Source organism: Lepisma saccharinum, chromosome 10, assembly GCF_977018435.1.
Source record: "Lepisma saccharinum chromosome 10, izLepSacc3.1, whole genome shotgun sequence".
NCBI classification, from domain to species: Eukaryota; Metazoa; Arthropoda; class Insecta; order Zygentoma; family Lepismatidae; genus Lepisma; species Lepisma saccharinum.
The window spans coordinates 36,294,952-36,313,103 of record NC_139238.1 but is presented as its reverse complement, the minus strand read 5'-3'; the positions used below and the strand labels follow the sequence as shown (position 1 = coordinate 36,313,103).

At 39.9% G+C, this 18,152-nt stretch overlaps 1 long non-coding RNA gene and 1 other non-coding gene across 3 annotated transcripts; one reads left to right on the top strand and one right to left on the bottom strand.

Moving 5' to 3' along the window:
* The first annotated feature begins 1,595 nt into the window (after window positions 1–1,595).
* Window positions 1,596–17,872, top strand: LOC145993866 (uncharacterized). 2 transcript variants are annotated; one of them, XR_014442300.1, is made up of 5 exons: window positions 1,609–1,692; window positions 10,621–10,638; window positions 13,423–13,498; window positions 14,156–14,232; window positions 16,846–17,872. It is a non-coding gene; the product is annotated as an uncharacterized LOC145993866 (long non-coding RNA). The 2 variants fall into 2 exon arrangements; XR_014442299.1 differs by lacking the exon at window positions 10,621–10,638 and having other exon boundaries at window positions 1,596–1,692.
* TRNAT-GGU (transfer RNA threonine (anticodon GGU)) lies at window positions 5,331–5,402 on the bottom strand. Its single transcript has one exon. It is a non-coding gene; the product is annotated as a tRNA-Thr (tRNA).
* Window positions 17,873–18,152: the final 280 nt, after the last annotated feature.

Genomic DNA, 18,152 nt, shown 5'->3' with positions numbered 1-18,152 from the left:
ATAAAAAGCGAGAAATATATAGTCCTATATAAATATACGCGTATATTTTTTTAACAATTAGCGATTGTGCAAAAGTGAATCTATAGAGTTAATAAAATCACGTGCGCGCGTGTGTGTATAGCTACAGGGGTAGACAAAATTAGAAATTCAGGCACCAGTCCGTTGTTCTCAAGAGCCATTTTTTTTCAAATACGGCCTAAGAAAGCCATCAATCCAACCTAAATAAGTTATGAAATGTGCCCTTAAAACCATAGGGGCCTCCCAGATGACATAGTGGAAACGTCGTTGCCTCATAATCAAGGGGTCCCGGTTTCTATACCCGGTGGAAGCACGTAGTGGCTTGCATTTCATCCTAAACTGTAGGTCCAGTCTCGATTAGCCTTCCTGTGCATAAAATGGACTTAAAAACTCAAGCTCAAATTATATAATAAATATGAAGTTCATTTTTTATTCCACCGACTGGACGATACGATTTTGAAATAAAGCTTCTAACCGTCCTTACACTAAGGCACCTTACAGATATCACTGGAGAAAGAGCAAATTGAGCATTTATGTCATGTTCTAAGCAGTGTGGCGTGGCAATCTCTTTGTGATTATTTCCCTGCGGCACTTGTAAATACAAATGTCACTGTTATTGACAATATTCCTACGTCAAACAGTAATTTGTTGAAAGTTCTGTGGTTATTAAGATATATTACAAAATATTAACGTTTTCGATATTATAATTCGAGACATGATTGAGGAAGGATACCACCATTTATAAATTGAAACGAGAACGAGGCAAGACCAGGAGCAAAGCAGATATCCGTGTAGAGGAAACCGAGACCGAGCACGGTTGGAGATTAGTAAACTGGTACAGAGGCTAATCGAGACTTGGAATGTGCCTCCACCGGGGAACAAACCGGGATCCCTTAACTAAAAAACCAAAGCGTTAGTCATTGATTACGTTGTAGCAATGGTGAGATTTAAATAACCCGTGGCTCTACACTCCTTGAAGGGCCTTGGCCTATCTCCCGTCTGCCAGTCTCCCTCCCACAATCCTACCTAGAGGTGAGGAGTTCTTCAACCGGCAAATGTGCAATGTGGTGATGTGGGGTCATCACGTCGAACCCCCAGCCTTTATAACAGAGTTCCCAGAACAGGTTACGCTACTCACTCGTAGCTCCCCAATTTCCTCACGATGGTGGGTTGCCACAGGTCGAAAACCCAGAGACTGATCCCAGTCGGACTCGAACCCATGCCGTCCGGCAGTCGGAGCCCAAAGCACAGCGCTTTAGACCGCACGGCCACGGAGAAGGAGTCGGAGTTATCTACTCATGAAACTCATTTGTAGACACCCTGTATGGTGTGATTATTTATAAATATATTATACACGTTGTTTAATTGCAAAGTACAATGGACGTTTCGAGACGAGACAGAGTTTAGAAACGAGCCAAACACTAATTTATTGACGAGACAAGACTGATTCAAGTATCCTGGTTTGGTGGTCCTTATAGCTTGCCGTACCAGTGCATTGCTCCAGACGATGCAACAATTAGCAAATAAGCTTCTGGTGGCTGACGCAATACCTGACGTGGTCTTTGTCAATTCGCTGCAGCTGCAATCGTGACGTGGCTACAACTGGTTGCAACGGCTGTTCGATAAAGCAAAGTGAAACGATCGACTCGTTCCAGACGGGCACCAGCTCTCTTGGTAAGTAAACGTATTTTCTATTCTTTGCTGACTAACTTAATCTGCAATGGCATTGGAACATTTTTCATTTGAAGGGGTTCAAAGTTAACTTTAAAAATCTCGTGTGCGAGAGGGGGGGAGATTGATTCGGCGAATTTTTCTGAACTTTCAGAAATGTGTGTGCTTTTACTGACAAAACACTGGTACTGTTTTTCAAAATAAACGTATAACCTCTGAACAAATTGAATCTACTTCACTTGACTTGTCATTCTAGGGATGGACGATATCGGAAATTTGATATCGCGATATATCGTCAAGAAAATATCGTCACAGAGGATACGATACGATATTTTTTCCGTATCGTGATATCGACGATATCGTCTCCACGATATATGTCGCCAAATTTTGTGACGATATATCACTGACACGATACATATCGTTAAAATATCGTGACGATATATCGATAACACGATATATATCGCCAAAATATGGTGACTATATTTCGCCGACACGATATATTTCGCCAAAATATCGTCACGATATATCCCGTAGTTGATATAGCTAGGACGATTTTTTTTAAAATATCGCGATACATCGTTTGGACGACATATCGCCCAACACTAGTTCATTCCTTCTAACTTTCAAATTAGCTCGGAAAGTGTTCTCTACCTTCACGAATTTCGAAAATAAAGACTACTTGAGTTTTTGGTATGAGTTGATGTTTTAAGTCCACTTTGTGCACAGTAAGCCTAATCGGGACTGGACCTACAGTTTAAAGTGGAATCCGAAACACTATGTGCCTCCACCGGGTATCGAACCCGGGACCCCTTGATTACAAGGCGACGACGCTACCATAAAGACTACTTGAAACCTCTTACACAAAATCACTACATTGAAAGCATGCCAGATTTTTAGCTTAAGAAAATGTTTAAATTTCTAAATAATGTGGATGGAAAAACATGTTTTTATATTATTAAATCTACTTCTACGAACTGCAACTGTTTGAACTTGAGAGATAAATTTACGGGCGTAGAACTTGGATTATCGAGTTTAGAGGCCGTGTGCGAATTAACGAGGGGAGAGATGCCGGAGATTCCCTTTGTCCGACAAAAGCTTTTATCCCGGCAGAAGAAAAATATTTTTTTATCTCCCCCCCCCCCAAAGGAAATGGAATTAAAGCATGTAGTCTCCCATATCTTAACTACTAAAAGAAAACATTGAACAGTCATTCGGACAATTAAATCCCGCTTCCTATCATAAGATTTAATGTTATAGTAAAACCTCGTTAATCCGGACTAATATAAGTTGACCGGTTTAACGAAAGTCCGGATTAACTTAAATAACCTAAAAGAACAGTAGAAAGTGCATTAAAACTCCGTTTATAGCAACAAAACACGTTTATTATGGTGTATTTAAGGGGCATGGGCCTAAATACACTATACTGTACAGTAAAATGTAAAGCAATACGACAATGCAGTACGTAAATACCGTACAGCCACATTCTGCTTCCCCCCCTTTTGCCTGTCAGGATTAAGCGAAGTCCGGATTAACGATGTTTTACTGGTCTAAGATACTTAGAACTGTAAGGCAATAGTTTAATTTTTAGTTACAATGATGTTTGTTTTAAGGGTTAATAGTATATAGATTAACAATTTACACATCAAGAATATGCAAAAACTACCACTGTTCTTTTTGCACACGTGTATTTGTGTTATATCTCGCCTAATAGAACTCAATTATGCCTAATTATGATAACAATAGCAATATTTATCAATAGATACGGACCACTTTTCATTCGAAAAATATTATCCAGGATTTGTATTTTTCGCAAAACTTATTGATGAATAATAAAACAAATAACTGGTACCCAGGGTGGAATTTGAAGGGGGATGAGGGGAAATTCTCCCTCTCTGCTGCATTCCACTCTGACTGCTAATTTTTGGCTCGGTGTATGTGTGTGTTGAGGGAGGGGGGAGGCTACTGTAATTTAGATAAATTCTGACGCTTCAAGTCAAGAGTAAGTAAAGTTCCCCGTGCATATAGTACTGTGCCATGGAGGCACATTTAGGGGATATGTGGGTGTGGCCCCAACATATTATCGATCTCGCCAATTTTGGAGGTGATGTGATCAGCACCGCGCTCGGGCCGCCTTTATTCCCTTGGGTTGCCCCCAGGTACCCATTGATTTGAGGCTGGGTGAGCCCCAGATTACGGGGACAAGGCCGGCAAAATTCCGACCTTAGATCACCCAGCCCGGGAATCGAACCCGGGTCTCTCGCATGGCAGACTCTCAACTGATTTTTTTCTTTCAATGTAAAGGAATGCCCCTGATCGATCGTATTTTCCTGTTGTTCACTTCTTTCTTCAATTTTCTCTATATTCTCTGCATTGTCATGAAGACAAACACAAATATCCATGACCGAACCGGGTTTCGAACCCGGGAACCCTGGCATTGCAGCGCGCTGTGCTAACCACTCTGCCACGGAGGTCGCCTTTACTAGACCACGGCGGGTTTCTGGATATCTTTCCCCACTGGAAATGTTTCAAATACCATACTCGTGATATTGCGCTTTTCTTATCCCCGATCCGGTAAGAAAATCTGCAATCTGGATTCCGTGAGAAACACAGCAAGATTGGTTTCTATCTCCTAATATTTTAAATATTTATATAGACATTAAAAGTAATTAACTCCCCTGTGCTTTGCACCACGCTATGAAGGCGTATGTGCCCCACACTTTCTTGATCACGGCAGAAGGTGGGGGTGATGTGATCAGCACCACGCCCCTGGCCGCCTTTAACCCCCTTCCAAGAGTTTCCTCCAGGTACCCACTTTATACGAAGCGGGGTGGGCGCCGGAGCCGCGTGAAAAAAATACCGGTTCTCCCCCGCCGGGGATCGAATCTGGGTCTCTCGCATGGTAGTCAGACACCCTAACGACTTTTTTTTATTACAAGCATCCATGTTCTAACCGGGATTCAAACCCGGGACTCCAAGCCTCGTATAGCGCGCTGTGCTAACCACTCCGCCACGGAGGCCGACATCGAGTGAGCTACCGCGACTGTTAAGCCATTGCGCTTGCTAAAGTAGTGGGTGATATTGCACTTCTAGACCCCAGTATGGCTACGGTACAGCATGATTTAGTATTAGCTAAACTTATTAGCACTTAAGCCCCGCGACAGATTAAGTTTGCAGCAACTTTTCGCATATAATAGACCCAAAGGTGCACACAGAGTGTGCAATACTGCCGAGTTTCTCACTGTCTGTGATATGAACAGCTCGGCAGCTGAGGCAAGACTTGCATGGGAGATGCTGAACGCCATTCTCGCGTGGTTCAATACATAAAATCTTCTGCAAACTTAACCTGTTGCGGGGCTTAGGAACACCGCACGTTCTGTCTAACGTGCAGCCCGTTAAACCGTGGAAACTGCTGGTTGTCACTGCGAGCGGTGTCGCCACGTTCAACACACAGTCTTTACTCCGTCGAATAAAAATCCGTATAAAATCAGTTTCGCAATGTGATAATTGGTTTTAAAAACAGCTGCAAATAGCTTCAAAACAAGCCCAGGATCATATTTGTAGGACTACCCAATACTAATAAAAAGTTGTAGATTAGGCACACACAGGAGATGTACTACGTAAAAATTTTCAGCGAAAAATCCAGGCTCGACCAGGACTCGAACCCGGGTCTCTGGTATACCGTGCCATTGCTCTAACCACTGAGCTATCGAGCCGGCCTGGTCTAATAAAAAGTTGTTTTACAAAATTAATAAGATCCAGTTTTGGGCAGATTTAAAAAATCTGAAAATTAAGGATGGTGTTTGATATCTTTCTACCTGCACTATATTCAAATCTAATCACGATCGGACCACAAGGTTTTTTTATTTATAAAACTTCAAACAGAGCGGTTGTTTGAAAAAACACCAAAACCCGTCACTTTTTTTGTTCTCACGGCGATAAAAAATCGAAGGCATACTCGAATGGAAAATGGTTAAACGCAGAATTGAATAAGCTAAATTTTGATATATCTCGCTTTTACATATGTCTACTGGTTAATTTTCAATTAGAGTCTAAACTCGAGTATCTAATTTTTTTAAATCTCAGTAATCGCGACGATGAGAATGAAAGGACAATTGGGAGAAACACGATGATACATTCATATCTTGACCAGAGTTCGAAGTTGGGACCTCTGGCTTCGCATCGCTTAACGGTTTCAACTCCTTCATAGAGCTGGCATTTAGTTGCCTTGTGTTCCATAAATCGTTAATGATAGCCTACCGCAGATAAACAATAAGTTTTTCTGTGTGAACGTACTGCCCAGAGGCAGTGGCGGCGCCAGGATTAATCATCTGGTGGTGCTGAGGGGGTGTGATGTTGAAAATAAAGAAAGCATAAAATATGCATGTTTTAGCAGAGGCGCAACCACGAATTTTTGTCTGGGGGGGAAATACCAAGATAATAATAATTATAATAATGACATTATTATTATTATTAGCAGTAGTAGTAGTATCAAAGTGGCCGCGGTGGCTCAGTCGGTAACGCGTCTGACTACCATGCTCAAGGTCCCGGGTTCGATCCCCGGCCGGTTCAAATCCGGGAACTTTTCTAACAATGGAAGCGGCCCCGGCGCCCACCCAGCGTCGAATAACATGGGTACCTGGGGGAAACCCTGGGGGGTAAAGGCGGTCAGGGGCGTGATGCTGATCACATCACCCCCACTCACGACCGGGATCAAGAAAGTGTGGGGCGTTACCCCCACACCCCCTATACGTCTTCATGGCGTGGTGCTATGCACAGGGGAGCACTTTACTTTTTTTTTTTAGTAGTAGTATCAAAGACGTTATTATCCTCGTAAATCATGCAAAAAGGGGAGAAGTCGGTTCTAAAGCATTTATGTTGGACAAACGATTTGAAATATTTTTTCACACGTTCAATTTCACATTAGCTAATAATTGAAAACAAGCACACAAACTGTATTTTTGAAAGACAGAAAATGCATGACGAATATAATTATTTTTGTACATATGACATGTATAACTTTCATGTACAACATATGTTTTACACATATGCAACATGGAGCGATGTAAAAAAAAAAACAGCATGCATATGCAACATGTTAACACTAAATTGTGTAAATATTCAAAGTTTCTTTAATACACATATGTGCCTCCACCTGGTATCGAACCCGGGACCCCTTGAATACAAGGCAACGACGCTACCACTGCGCCATCTTGGATCATCGGGTGGGGGGGGGCGAGGCTCCAGTGCGACTTGGAGAAAAGGCGGACAAATAGGCGGACAATAAAACCGTTTAACAACAATGCCAAAAAAGAACTCACTGAGCTGTGGGCAAATATCGAAATACACAAACAGGCCGCTTAACAACAATACAGACGAAAGAAAAATACAACGGCCTCTGATCTTTGTAGATTGCCGACAGTACAGTTAAATAAAATGCGGCTTCTCTTTCAATGCTTCGCTGTTGTATACAATAACAGTGGTCTCACTACAGTACCTAACATTCGGGATCTCATAACAACGACATATGACAATGAAAGAATTAATGTTTTCAACATAGATTTTGTATAGGGGTGCGGAAGAAAATTAGGGGGTGCCCAAGCACCCTCTCGCGCCCCCCTGGCAGTGCACCTGCCCAGGGGGCAAGAATGTGGTTAGTTTCACATCCGTGCACGCTTTCGACGTTCTGAGGTTGGAAACTCTGGCAAATTAAGTCTGCTTGCAACACCCTGGGATACATACACTGGGATAGGGAAGAAAAGAAAGTTGTAGCTTTCGAAACGCGTGTAAAAGGATAGGTAGGCCTTCAATGCCTAAAAATGTCAATTATAAAAAGATAATACGGGGGGGGGGGACCGTAAAATTCCGAGGATATGACGCCCTGGTTTATTTTAAAGACACCAGGGCATTAAGTGCACACCCCTGACTGTACGCGAGTGGAGGTTGGGCTACTACGGGGGTTTCGCCCTTTTCTTGTTCTATGTGCACACCCTTCAATGCCCTCTTCAAGTGGTAGAAGCCGAGTTCACCATAGCACTCAAAGACGGAGGATTCCATCCCGTGCCTAGGCACACAACAGAGAATGTTCGGGCCAGGTGCGGTGCCAGGGGGGGGGGGGGGGCGCGAGTGGGTGCTTACGCACCCCATAATTTTCTTCCGCACCGCCTTCAGCAACCCCTACGTTCAACTGAAACATATTGAGCCCCGAATGTTAGGTACTGATGCAACAGGCTGAAAGACATTCCGATATACATACTTTCCTGTACTGGCGGCAGCCTCTATAAAGATCAGCATTATTTTTTTTTAATTTCGTCACTATTGTTGTTTTGAATATTTCTTCTTTTGTTTCTTCAAGTGGTCTGTTTAGTTTTCGATAATTGCCTATAACTTAATTGGAGTTATGTTTTTTTTTGTTTTTTTTTGTACATTGTTGATAAACGGTTTATTTTCCGTTTGCTTGTTCTTCCTCGCAGTGAAGCAAACATTTCAGCTGCTTTCAAAGGTGTCCTCTTTTGGGTATCACCAGGCCGTGCTCGGGAAATTGTATTTAATGCGAGTTGTAACGTGAAGGGTAGTTTTCTTGTTAATACGTTCTATGTATTTGTTCCACGTAACATGCCTAGTAAACGTACCATTTCAGGCTTTTTCAAAAAATTTCACGAAGAAATTTTACATTTCGTTGGGATAGTGCGACAGAAGGGATTTTAACGAAGACGAAGTTTCTGTGCACTTCGCGTTTTGTCCTGAAGCGGCAGACGGAAGGTACATATTAATGTACTTTGTATTTTGTACCTCCATTGGTTACATTGAAAAGGTTCAAAAATTGTTTTTAAAGGCAAGGATAATTTCATTTTGTATTTCACTACATAGTTCAATAAGACTGCAACGTGTATCCGAATGTTTACATTGAATGACCACTTTCTTGGAGTATAAGACTTAATACGTACATATCATCATGGACGTCCAGGGGATGGGCAATCTAAAGTTATATATTTCACACATATAATTTCATTTCAGTGAGTAATTTAGGTTAATCGGTGGCGGCGATTAGGGGTGCAGTTGCCCCTCGCTCTTGATATTTTTGCTATTTTTGCCCCCGCACTATGCTAAACCTTATCTACCAAGGGAAAGTAAACTGTCCTTGCCCCCCATCCCCCAGTTTTAAGAGGTTGCATGCGTGTTTCATGTTTTCTTTATTTTCAGCATTGCACCCTCTAAATGTCTTTCCGCACCCCCTCAGCACCCCTAGATGATTAATCCTGGCGCCGCCGCTGGTTCGGGAAGATATTTTCCTTATGATTACATTATCTAACTCTTAATCTGTACAAAATAAGTTTAATTTATTATCTATGTAAGTCCAGAAATACGTGGTGGTTGCGCAAACTTTGCCACCTAAGCAGCAGCCGCCGCAGCTGGCTACGTTATACAGTACAACCTTGTTAATCCGGACTTCGCTTAATCCGGACAGGAAAAAAAAAACAATGCAAGGTTTTAAATGGGGCTAGAAGTCAACAAGAGAACTTCCCAAAGAAATGGCAGTCAACCACTGATGAAATTCTCTTTCCCGCAGACTTTGTACTGTACTGTATAGTGTATTTAGGCTTATGCCCTTTTAAATATACCATAATAAACGTATTTTGTTGCTATAAACGGAGTTTTAATGCACTTTCTGCGGTTCTTTTAGGTTATTTCAGTTAATCCGGACTTTCGTTAAACCAGTCAACTTATCCCCACCCATTACTCAGGATTAACGAGGTTTTACTGTAATTACAATCGAAACAAAATATAATGTTTAGATATATTCATAAAAGCTGCAGCGTGTTCATCATATTTTCAACAAAGACGTGACATGCTACGCCAGTAAAACAAATTTCCTGCTTCTCTTCTATCTTCAACTGAACAATGGGTATTTACAAAGATAAGATTTGCTGATAAGTAGGGACTTAATTGTTCAGATTCGAGATAACACTGAAAGATGTTGATTAAACACTGAAAAATGTTGATTAACCACAAATTGGTGCAAGTGGATGAACTAATAAACATATTTTGTAATGCATAGAAAGTCGTGAAATAAAACTATTTTGATTTCTTATTGTGTCATGAATTTCACCGTCAACATTGGTCCATCACCGCTGTCTTTCCAGACCGAAATATGCTACTTCATCTCTTCAACCCCGAAGTTCTGGTTTCTAAATAAAAGAGTGACTGTAAGTCTAATGTCCTGTCCCGATTAGCCTAACTGTGCATCAAGTGCACTTAAAACAAACTTCGAGCAATACCATGCTGGCGCCATCCTCTGAGTGTCATATTTTCTTTCTTCATCTGAAAGTATTACGCACTTTGTCTGTATATTAAAGCCAGTGGCGGCGATCAAATGGGCGAGGGGGACAGTTTTGGCACCTTGCCCCCACCCCCAGTTTTGGAACCCAATCGCCGCCACTGATTAAAGCTGTACTAAAGGCAAAATAGTAACTTTTCGATTTCAGCACCATTATCTTGTCAACAGAGTACCACATTTATATTTTCCCATAGCATTTCAGATACTTGAGACGAAATTTTGATAGCCATAAAATTAAAAATATGTTCTGGTTTTAACAGGAGCTAGTACTTCAACGCCACATGTATGTATAGCAGCTTGAACATGACGGAGATATCATTGAAAGTCATGTATTTGAATGTCAAGTAACTTAAATATAAATAATACAATCTTTTACATCTCAAAATTTCGTTCCCATAGAATCTATATTAGTGATAGGGTTGTGTCTGGAATTTTAAAAGTATACGTTAATATGACTTCAGTATACACTCGTACAATTGCATGTTTCTACTGATTCTAAGATTAACCAACGAGACTCAACCGTCCATTATTGGACGGAAAATGAATATGTTTACAGAGTGTATGACTCACCCTTATTTTACAAATTTTTACCATAGCAAAGGTGTCAAGTAAGAGTAAGTATGATGGCAATCTTATATTTTTATGATTAGTTTAATTGTAACATTATCCAATTCTGCACACGCGCAGCATGTCTTTTAACGGAAATATTCAGATTCCATTTCAATGTTTCTATAAATCATGTTTTTAGTTGACAGATTTATCATTTTTGCTGCCAGAATGTTCATGGAATAATTGAAGTGCCAAGGTTATTTGAACTGTTAGGATATAATGCAATATAAAATATACGAATAAACAAGCAAATGAAAAGAAAAAAAACTTGAATTTACATATACTTTAGAACACAAACGTTTAGAAGGGTTTTTTTACAGACTGAATGAGTTGAAAATTTGTAAAGGTGTTCAGTCTCCTTTATTTAGCGAATTGTTTTCTGGACCAGCAATTGTGAATCAGAAACAACATATTAATAATATCCAGAGTAATGTAAACATTTAAATTCGATTAAAGGAGAGGGAGAAATAAAAACAATATAGTACTAAATTATTGATAAGAGAACGAAACATTTTTGGTTTATCTAACTACACAATCAAGTAATTGATGTTCATATAAAGCATAATGAAAACCTGACAACAAGCCACAGTGATACATTTTCTTTGCTGCTTGTGTTTTGTACTGCAACTCATGCACTAAATTGTGGACGTGTTAATTCTATTGCTTGATTGAGAAGGATTAATCGGAAAGTAATTTTTAATAAGTAACTAGTAATTTCAAAGTAACGGTTGCTTTAATAAGAAAATATACTAACGTATATATCACGATGCGTTAGAATCAAATTCTCATAAAAATAAGAATCAGTATATCTGCTGCTAATTTAATCTGTTTTGTTGCTTTGAGTCCATTTTTTGTTTTTACGAGACCAAATAGGACTTGATCTACTGTTTAAAGTAAGATCAGAACTACTATTATGCACCTCCCATTTCTGCAACAAAAGACGCTGAGCAATCCAACAATTCAATCTTAGATTTAGATTTATATTTAGCATAATCTCACTAATATATACTTTCAATAGATACGTTGATTGTTTAAAACAATTTATGACTATTAATGATATTACTTAAATTTTCGCAAGTATTGTTATTTATAATATCTCTGACTTCATACGAGGGGGGGCTGGAAAGTTCATGAAATCACCCAGAAGAAATAAAAATTGAAACAAATTGTTGTAGCCATTAGAAAGAGCATATATTGTAAACCTCTTATCCTGCATATGATCCTTTTGTCATTGTTATTTTTCTTGTTTCACGTTCAGTAAGAAGAGATGGCGGAGGACCTAAGGAAATTTGAGAAGAATGAGCTTCGCAGTGTCATCAAGTTTTTCGTGTTGCAAGACAAATCCCCCATGGATATCCATAAAACTTTGCATGAGACTTTGGGGAAACATGCTCCAGGATATACAACAGTAGCCAAATGGGTGAGGCGTTTTAGGACTGGACATGGTGAGACTGAAGATGAACCCCGCTCTGGCAGGCCTGCAAGTGCAGTGACTAGGGAAAACATTGTCAAAGTGCACGACATGTTCATGGAGGATAAGCGCATATCCACCAAAACCATTGCTGCGTATCTGGGAATATTGCGTGAGTGTGTGGGTGTCATAATATCAGAGTATCTGGACATGCGGAAGCTCAGTGCGAAATGGAACCCAAAATGTCTGAATGCTGACCAGAAGAGAACACGAGTGCAGATGTCACGGGAGATCGTGCGCAAATTTCAACACCCTTATGATTTTTTGCGCTGTCTGGTGACTGAAGATGAAACATGTATTCACCATTATGATCCACAGACTAAAAAGCAACCCATGGAGATGCGCCACAGTGGGTCTCCTCGACCGAAAAAGTTCCGAAGTCAAAGGTCAGCAGGGAAGGTTCTGGCATCGGTCTTTTGGGATAAGGACTGTGTCATCCTCATAAAATATCTTAAACAGGGTGAAAACATCAGTGCTGCTGTTTATTCCCAATATTTGATTGAATTGAAGGCGGCTCTGAAGGAAAAACGTCGGGGAAAAGTGAGCCGTGGTGTGCAATTTCTCCAGGACAATGCGCCCTCGCACAAGGCCCATCAAACCATGCAATTGCTGGCGGATCTGGGCTTTACCTGTGTACCCCACCCACCCTATTCCCCTGATATCGCCCCATCCGACTATCACCTCTTTCCAAACCTCAAAAAACCTCTCAAGGGCACACATTTTCCGTCCGAAGAGGCACTGGTTGAGGAGGTGGAGGGCTGTTTTGCATGGCAGGACAAAACCTTCTATTTGAAAGGGTTACAAATGTTGAAACATTGTTGTGAAACGTGTATTGAGCTTCGGGGGGAATACCTTGAAAAATGTATTAAAATGGTTGTTCCAGCTGTATTCCTTCTGGGTGATTTCACGAACTTTCCAGCCCCCCCTCGTATGTTTGTTTTCGTTGTCTTCTCTCATACATAATTATGTTGCATTCCCTTCACAACAGCAGATGACGTGAGTAAATCGTCAACAGTACCACTTGACTTAGTGGCGGGAAGTAAACAGAGTTATGAGCAGTATAACTATAGTTATACTGGTATCAACCTACACATTTATGAAAAAAAATTACACTTACTGTAATGTTGCAGGAAAATTTGTGCTTCTAAAACCTTTAAAATGAACTAGATGATAATGCAGGTTAACATTTAAGGAGTGCTGATTTCTTTTAAGAGCGTGGCTTCTCAATGTGGATAGAATAGCTAAATCTCTATTTTCTAGGTAGTGATTTCTATAATGTAAAGTAGACTGACTAAAGTGTACATATTTTTCTTTCCAGCCCTTCCTCCCGGCAACTCCTTTCTCCAAAGGGGCATGCAGTAGGGGGGACAAGAATGCTACTGCCTTTCCCATGAGTAAGTGAAGTTTCCAATATACGTATATGAACTACCGGTTAAAAAGGAATGATAGTTTTTTAGATGTAGAAAAATAAAACTCGCATTCATTGAAATACATATCATAAGAAGTATGTGATCTCATTCATTACAATAGTTCAAGTTAACTTAGAGTTAGATGTGGACTACATAATTTGTGTGCATAATAAGATTCCTATGTTACAGTTACGTGGCTTTAAACGGAGTTTTAATGCTCTTTCTACTGTTCTTTTAGGTTATTTCAGTTAATCCGGACTTTCGTTAAACCGGTCAACTTATCCCCCCCATTAGTCCGGATTAACGAGGTTTTACTGTATTTGGTAAAATAAATACTGGGATGGAGTAAAATGCTCATCAGAGCAGAATTCTGCATAATAATGCCATTAAATAATTTATAAAATTTTCATCACACAAATAATATTTTGTGAAATTATGATGAAAGTTAACATTGGGCCCATTATACATACAAGGGGACCAAACGAGAACTGGGGCCCTGGCCCACCTGCCCTCCCCCCCCCCCCCCCGGTTTCGGCGCCCCTCAGGAAAAGTAACGTTTAACTTCTTCCTTGTGCCTATTATTGAAACTTTTTCTCATGTTTGGAAACTCATATTTGCTTTATCTGGTCTTTTTCTCTGCAGTGCTCCTCATGCCAAGAACATCTGGGCTTCAACACCTACGAGGAAAGCTTCTGGCACCATCTGGAATGACTGAGTTGGTAAGATTCTCCTCCATTTTATTCTCTTTCCGTTAAAGCCTGAGTTTGGAAGTAACGTAATATAGTTAACGTGCTAATTTATTAGGTAATTCAGTTTCCGAAATTATATCAATGAGTGTAGCGGTAAGCTACATTTTAAAAGTAACGTACGATATTTTACTAGCGTTATCATGCTCAATTCTGTACTTTTAGAGTAGTTTGAGTTGAGTTCTTGTTTTAAGTCCATTTTATGCACAGGTGGGCTAATCGGGACTGGACCCACAGTTTAATGTGGTATCCGAATCACAATGGGCCTCCACCGGGTATCGAACACGGAACCCTTTGATTACAAGGCGACGACGCTACCCCTCCGTCGTTGGTAGAGGAAGAACTTGATCATAAATGAAGAATCGTGAGTGATGTCATGGGGAGAGACAAGTTTATAAGTAAAGTGTATATTTGTTTTGCCCCCCTCCACAAAGGTTGAGCCGCAACTTATGCTGTTGATTGATATTGATGTGAATATGCACTCTGTGTGAGCTGGTATTGACCATTATTGTCAACATAGTGAGTGTGAAAAAAATATAAACTATCATCCATCCTCCCTTAATTACAAATATGCAATATGCATACATACATACATGTACTTGAAATATGAAATTGGTTGCTTGGGTTGTTTGTATTCCGCCACCCGTAATTCGAAGGGAGTGTCGTCCCTTTGTCTATGTGCGTGTTTCGTGGGGATAAAGTGTTTATTATGCACTCCAGTTAAAATTACTTGTCTATTTTTCATGATAAATTAACTTGTTTCTTTTAGCTAAAATAACGCCATTTCGTTATCTTGAAAAAAAAAACAACTTGCACCGTGTTATTTTTCTATTTTTGTGATTTACATCGCTTTTCAATGACAACGATGAGGGTAAACGCCTGAAATTGATGATACTACAAACACATTAATTTATCCATAGTTCCATGGTTCGAACCTGAAGCCTCTGGATTCGCAGATCGTAATACCGACTATTACGACACACAGGCTGGCAATTAATTTATTCGAGTAACTTCCACAACTCCCCTTAACATGTGTGCCACCCTGTTTAATGTGGGATATGTAGATTTCTATCTCAGACTACTCCCCTTAACATGTGTGCCACCCTGTTTAATGTGGGATATGTAGATTTCTATCTCAGACTGGATTTGAGGTCGAATTCCAAATAGTTTTCCACCAAAGCGACAGTGACGCAGGGATGTCATAGAATTTGGAGCCGTGTGCACTGAATTCGTCACCCACCTCCTCCGCTTGGGGTAAATCTTAGAGTATAGGCAAATGTTATTCTCCTAGATTGTGTTCTTTTTCTTTAGTATTCGCGAATCGCGCGCAAGCATTAACTGCAGGACAATAGCGGATCCACGGAGAGGGTGATAGGCGCGATCGGACCTCCCAACTACCACGCCTTATGCTTAATACTGTTGAAGACTCAAATATTCTGTCTTCTATCGCCACGTTTAACAGGCTTGTGAACATATGCTGATCGAAATTGGACCTACAGTTTAAAATTGGAACCAAACCACTGTGCAATGTGCCTGAAAAGGGGATGAAGCCCGAGACCCCTTGAGAGAATAGTTTTTGTCTATTCGTTTGCGGACCGTTCACGGTGGAAACTATATCCAGTAGATTGGCTCTGATATAAGATAAAATTGCCCTGCGACAAAAAGTTTGAAATGCATGCTTATTGTTATATACGTATTTCTATATTCTATGGACTAATATTGTACGAGAGTGTCTGACTTTGGAAGCCACAAAAATTTAAATATCAGTCGTTGAAATAAGAATATTAGGTTTATTGGCATTCTGCAGATTAATATTTGTTGCCATTTTCGCAACTCTACCAGACCAGTTGTAATGCCAAGTAATACAGACACGTTATCGATATGAAACTTACCCAAGAATTCAAGTATTTTCATGCAAAACCGGGTTTCTTAAACTCATACATATATTCTCTCAATTGGACAGTAGGACCTAAAGTGTGCTTACTGTAGAAATAAAGTGATTTTCACATGAATGACAAATTTTGTCACTTTTTCAGCTTTAAAACGAGATAAAACGTATCGATAATTTTGGTATTTTCACACAGAACTAAGGCCTTAAAACGCATAAAATTTATTTACACAGTGAGGTCTCAAATTTCATTTTTTACAAAAAAAAAATAATGCTAATTTTCCACTGAATGAAGATAAAAAATATCTACATGAACATTTCTACAGTATCGGCAATTATCTAAAAAAAATAGACAGTCCAGACCAAAATATACTTATATGTATAAATACATTTCCTCTACGTCGATTTCTTAAAAATGTTGGGTTGACATTTTTGGAGCTCCCCTACTCCCCTATCTACTCACAAAGCAGAAGTGTATCTATGTTTTAAACTTATGACGTAACTAAGACCGACCCCTTCCCCCAACGTAAACATGCTACTATATCGCATATGCCTTCCTGAGAAAGCAGGAAAGAAGTCCAAGATAAACATTATGGCTCATGCTTACATGTTTGTTATTGATATTATTATTATTTTATAATGAAGATGATAATAATAACAATATTATAAAATAAAATCTCTATTTTTAAATTTTTCAGGCTCCATCTGGGGTGATCAATGGTGACTGGTATACAGTTGCCAGCGGTAATAAGAAGCTACTTACTGCAATCCTCGTTAAGAAAGAAACTAATTACTGCAATCAATCCTCGTTAAGAAAGAAACAACTATGCTATGTTATATAAACAAACTAAAACAATACTCATTTCTATCATCATGTTGCTGGTGAAGGTTATAGTTGAACAAATGCCTTATATATCAAGTGAAATCCTCTAATAATCCCTCTAATAATTGCATATCAAGACAAATGTACAACAAATACTGAATCTAAGCACAAAATGAAGAAATGAACAGACAAGAAAACTCCTCTTACACAAATAAAAAAAACTCTTAAAAAGCAAGCGAACACCTTTCACGTTTTCTCCGCCAGTGTGGTTTGCCGGTGGATGTGGGAGGCTGTGTCGGGGGGCATGGATCACCCCTGTGCCCTTTTTGGAGGAGAACTACCATTCAGTAGAGAAACCATCTCTCATTGTCATTAATGAGCGGTTGTACATGAGGTGTCATCCGGAATGTAGAATTGCTCATTCGTGATGTCAGGTTTCCCTTCAGAATCCGCAGTTCCAGCGGATTCCAGTGGCACCAGTGTCCACCTTCGCATGTCCAAGCACAATGCCACCGCTGCCACGCTGTTGCGTCGAGTGTAGCGTGCTTTTCTCAAAGGCACTCGGTGCTCGAGGTTTTTAAGGGGAGTACCTCGCGTGAGTGTACGAGTGTCGCCTTTCGTAACATACAGTTGCAGGGTTGGTGTACCTAAAAGAAGCATGACCAGCATCATGGGGAACTTTGTGCAACTGTTATTGTGAAGAAGAAGTTGACTCGTGCGTTTGTTCCTGTTAGTGAAACATCCGGAAGAGATGAAAGTACCAGGTTCGAGTCTGCTGGACTCGACTATGTGATGTTACTGGGTAGCACATCTGCCCTGATTGTAAAAGTTGTATGGGTTGGACATGACGTAAACTTGTTTTTCATAATATTTTTGCACTAAATAAATTATATAACGACATATTTTATGTATTATTTATTACATTTTTAGTATTTGTTGAAGATGCGATGGTTTTATATAATGGTTGACAGTAATGTACGTAAATCTACATATAATTATCATCACAATTCCATGCAGTAGATACAACTTTTGAGAAGAATTGGGTGCGTTGAACTTAAGAGGTTTGATTTTTATGCAATAATGTGTCCTAGGTATGCTGATGATGCGACCTAACATATCCTCTCAGGTCATTTCTGAGTGGAATTCATGGATTTTATAAAGGTCGTTTTTGCCTATTTTTGT